Here is a 5,192-nt window from a genome sequence, read left to right on the forward strand (position 1 = left end):
TCTTTCACTTAGAAGTCTTTTTAACAAGTGCACGCGTTAGAACTTGCCTTGTTGCTACTTCCCGAACCAAGGAAGTAGTTAATAAGAAAAAAATTATGAACAGAGATTTAGTGTGATACTATCTAATAGTCTAATGTCAATTGGTGCGAGGGTAAAAACTAAACCATACATTGATGTGATGTCTAATCTGAGGTAAAGGTTAGGGTTAGCAAAGTATACACACGTAGCCGAACCAAGGTTCGGGGTGAATTTCCCTATTTGGAGGACCAATCACTTAGGGATACATATCTTACCAACTTTGAATGTAAAACATTAGGAAAGGATTCCACTTTTTAGGATTACCGCGTTAAAATCTTATGGGGAGCACATACACCCTAGTTTCTCTCTCTTATTGATAACTCGAAGTTTGAATCTTGCTCACTTGTTACTTAAACAACAATCAGTTATTTGTTTCACAAATCCCCCATTTATTTACTTGGTTCAGAAATAAATGGACTAAACTGATATAATAGTGAGTTAAGTTTAAGTCTAGTCCTTATTCCTCATGGGATCGACCTAACCTACAAGTTGGGTTCTTTATTTGACAACGGTCGCTTATGCTTCTTTAGGGAGGTGTAATTTGAGCGTATCAAATTTTGGCGCCGCTGCCAGGGAATGAGGCTTTTAGATTAAGTTTAACTATATTATTGAACTTTAGTCAATTATTTCCTGATTTTACATTTTCTTTTGATTTTGTTTTCTACAAGTTTCTACTCTAGTGTATGCCAAGTACACGGAGTTGAGGCAAACCATTGACCCTGTACGACCCTGAACTAAGCAAAACTTTGAGAAAAATGGCAAATCCTGGAGTCCATAATAATTCGGTCATAGAGGAGCCTGAGGATGGAGTGAATAATGAGAATGCTCGGGTTCGTGGTGGTAATCTACGCGATGATGCATTGAGGGTACATAATCCGTCAGAACCAAGGTTGCGTGATAACTACAGGGTCAACTTCAATATTGTTGAATTTGAATGTCCTATTGTTCTCCCTCCTCTACCTCCAGGGCATACATTTGTGGTGACCAGCAGTCTGATGCAGATGCTTATGACAAGAGGGTTATTTTCTGGTCTAGCTTTGGAAGATCCACATGGGCAGATGGTTAAATTGAGGAGTGTTTGCAAGAGTTGTGTGGGCCGATCGGAGTTTGACATGAACGTCATAGGGTTGAGAGTAATCCCTCTATCATTGACTGGTGATGCTGCAGTGTGGTTTTCTAAGCTTCTATATAATTCAACTCACACATAGGATCAGTTTTATAAGGTGTTCATGGCAAAGTATTTCCCGTTGTCCAAGAAGCTGAACCACAAAGATAAGGAATCTTTAATTTTTGTTATGTAATATGGAGTAAATCACAATTCCATAATTGCCCTGCCACAATCTACTTCTTGATCTTGGTCTAGTGTAATTGGTTGATCCATTATAGACTTTCCACTTTTCTTGACTTTGCCTGAGCTACTAATACCCAGCCACCTGTAACTTTCCTCCACAACTCTTTTTTCCATTGACATGACATAAATAGATGAGTGGGGTCTTTTAAATAAGGTTGATCAACACAAATCTTATTCTTTCTCACTGTATCTCCATAAATCTCTGTTTGCTAGTTGAATACACATTGGATATACACTTGTAGATCATATTACAACATGAAGTAGGTCTATATTGACTAACATTGGCCAATGTTGAGACCTTAGGGGTAGTTTAAATTATGGTAGCATTTACTTATTTCAACAGCATCCCTATTCTGAAAATGTCATGTACAACATGAAAAGTATCTCCATCCACTACAATACATGAAGCATCTTAAAGAATAAACAACCAAAACCATCAGACTGTTGAGCCATTGTTAAAGGTTGTCACTTACAAAGTCCTTGGGTTTTTTCATTCTTTCTCCCATTAGCCACTTCCTTTTTAATTATGCTACTATTGTGGCTTACTTTCTTTTCAAGCAGAAGAAATATTATGTTACTATTGAATCACATAACATAGAGACTAGTGATAACTAACAAAAGCTTCATCTATTATCTCTCCTGATCATGATGTATTTGTCCTTGCCCAACCTTGATTAATAAACGTGTACAGTCATTACCTGGTCAAATCCATGTGGCTTTACTTCTCTATAATATAATTGAACTAGCTAAGCTTAGTGATCTCCTAAAATTTATGCTAAGTTCAATTTCTTCTCCAGCAAGATCGGATTGCTAGGATTCTATTATAGTAGTTTATGTTCCTTCACGTCATGCTTCAGGCAACTCGCTTGTGTCGCTATTTTACTCTTAACGCTATTTCAAACACTATACAATAGTGATGTGAGTAAGCTATAGGTTTTAAACAGACAACTTGTGGTTGTTATTTATTTGAAATTTTGATTTCTGTTCCTAAAATTTCTAGGTTACTACCTATTAGGTGATCTATACTTTGATGCCTTATTTTCCCTTATTCAAGAGATTTTGATGGTATTTTTTCTATTTTAGGAGAAGTTTGACAGTGATGACATGAATGATCAAAGAGATAATGTTTTGCAACATATTGAGAAATTTAAGGTAAGACTTCATTTAGTTATTAACAAATATCATTTTATTTCTAGTCACATATGATTAGTTTTTTGGAATAATTTATACCACGTTCAAATTGAGTTTTGATTTCGATAATTTTTTTTGATGTCTTCTATCCACAAGGTCTACCAAAGAAAATTGCAATGGTGCTTTTTTGTGCTTCTGTTCTCTTTTACCCTCTTCCCACTGAGCTTAAAAGTACACATTAAATATAGAATCATTAAACAGGATTGTGATAATTTCAGTTGTTGTGTTGTTAATGCAGGAAGCAAGTACAAGAAACTCAGTCAATAGGTCTAAGTTGTGTATGCCTCATCGTACGGGTAGCAGGCCTATTAGAGAGATTGTTTACGAAATAGTAAATAAATTGTGCAACCCTATAAATAAACCTCTCCTATTTCTATAAAATATCTTATGACTTATTTTTTAATCGTGAAGGGAGGCAAAGATGATAATCCACCAAACATGGCAACTATTTTCTTTGAGACACGTAAGAAGGGAAATGAGCTTATCGAACCTGAAACCGTTGAAAAATATGTATGTTTATATCAATTTTAATTTCATTTAACATTCTTACTCTTACTTAGTGCATTGCATTATTTTAAATATTCTTATGTTTTATAGGCTGAAATTCACGAGCTTGTACAATCTGAACCATCTCTTACTAATATTAAGGTAGTGGAAAGGTGCTTTGGACCTCAATGCAAAAAGTCACGTAGTTGGATTTGGTGGTGGAATAAGAACTAAGGAGTTAAAAGGCGGTACCACCTCAAAGGCTGCATTGTGGGAAAAGCTGAAAACAACTCGAAAAGCAAAGGAATCACTACAAAAAACGCATGGATATTCTAGAGAGTAAATATGAACACCTTGAAAATATAGTGATCCGTCAGTCTTCATCAGTTCCATCAATTCCATCAGGTTAGTAAACATACTATTAGTTATTATTACATGTTGTGTATTGGGTGTGAATGAAGTGATGTTGCTTCTCGTTGATAAGGGCTTTGTTATTGCAGTAGTGCTATGAGTTACCTCTTTTCCTTTAGTGCATTGCGTTATCTTAAATATTTTGTATATTCTGGCATTCTCACTCTAGCATTTATGTATATAACTAAAATCAGTATCACTTTAGTTATAATATCCACAAAGCTAAAAGATTGATTTTATGTTCATTTCTGTATATACCAATGAGATTGTTATAACATCTTCAAATGTAAAAGTAGGTATCAATATGGTTATTGTTCTGTGTATAGTTGTTGGTAGAAAATACAAGATACTCTCCTCTGATTAGGTCCTTGTATGACCTTGTCCTCTATAATATCATTGTCAATATAATTTGCCCTTTATTATTGTAGTATTAGTAGTTAATCTCAAACATCACACACTTCCACATTACCCTTTCTCTGTTGCCCTGCAACTTTAAATATATTTGATCATGTTTGTTTCATTCTCCACTGTGGTAATTAGTTGTTTAAGTTTTTCTAACTTCCTGCTTGTCATCCAGCTGCAAGCTTGTTTCAGCTGATCCACTTGCGTTCACCATTTCAACAACTTATCTATGTTTTCTTTCCTTCAACTTTCAGTACTAGTACTAGGACTAGGATTTCTGGTCTTCTTTATTTGATGTTAGTATATTTACATTCTCTTTGTTGAAGCACTTTAATGTGTGTTTTGTTCATGTCTGTCCACTTTAATCTCTCTCTTTCCTTCCATTACACTGGAAAGAGGCCCAGGATTTGTGAAAGCGGTGGGGTATGAGGAAGCATTCACTTGAATAAATATTTAAATGAGGAAGCACCAACCACCCTCTATATGAGATGTTAATGTGAAAGTAATACAACTCTTGCTGGCTGCCAGTGGAGATCCTCAATGTAGAAGGTTGGGTAGAGAAATTATCTAGACTTCATGAACTAGAACTGTAAATATGTTTCTAGTTGTATACATCAAAAAATAGATCAGGAACTATTCAAGATAATTAATCCTTAAGTTCAAACTTTTTTCTGTTACTAATTAATTTGCTTCAAATTGTTGTTTTGACAGATGAAGATTTTGAAGATTAAAGAACAAGATCATGTGAAAGATAATGTGGAGCTTGCAACAAAGAATATTATATTTTTATTGTTGGTGCAAAGACGTTTTCTGTAGTTATTCTTAATGTCATTTTTCTTAATTTTCTAGGATTTTTATAGATGTCGAACACATGTTTTATTATGTTGAACGTGTATGCTTTTTTATTTAGATATTGTGTTGAACATATAAGTTTTTAGTAATTAAATCAATGTGTTCTTTATTCTTAACAATATAATTTTATATCAAATTTTCAATTGGATGTGAAAAGAATTTATATGAACTGATCATATTAGTTCTTTTTAAAAATGATGGAAAAGATAACAACTACAAATTAAATGTAATAATTTAAATAGAAATTTGTGACGGGAAATTTGATTGTTAAAAAGTATTGTAATCAACGACAAGAATTCTGGCCGCTAAAATTAGTTATAACAACCCTAATTTGTGGTTTTACTTGAAGGTTCTAATGACCAAATGACCATCAATGAAGGGGAATTCGGTCGTTGTAAGCACGTGTAACGACCGGATTAAT

At 34.1% G+C, this 5,192-nt stretch overlaps 1 long non-coding RNA gene across 1 annotated transcript; it reads left to right on the forward strand.

The window, feature by feature from the left end:
• Positions 1 to 4,138: 4,138 nt before the first annotated feature.
• On the forward strand, positions 4,139 to 4,687 carry LOC102580182 (uncharacterized). The gene is made up of 2 exons (XR_367369.2): positions 4,139 to 4,468; positions 4,631 to 4,687. It is a non-coding gene; the product is annotated as an uncharacterized lncRNA (long non-coding RNA).
• Positions 4,688 to 5,192: the final 505 nt, after the last annotated feature.

Source organism: Solanum tuberosum, unplaced genomic scaffold, assembly GCF_000226075.1.
Source record: "Solanum tuberosum cultivar DM 1-3 516 R44 unplaced genomic scaffold, SolTub_3.0 scf00100, whole genome shotgun sequence".
Lineage (NCBI taxonomy): Eukaryota > Viridiplantae > Streptophyta > Magnoliopsida > Solanales > Solanaceae > Solanum > Solanum tuberosum.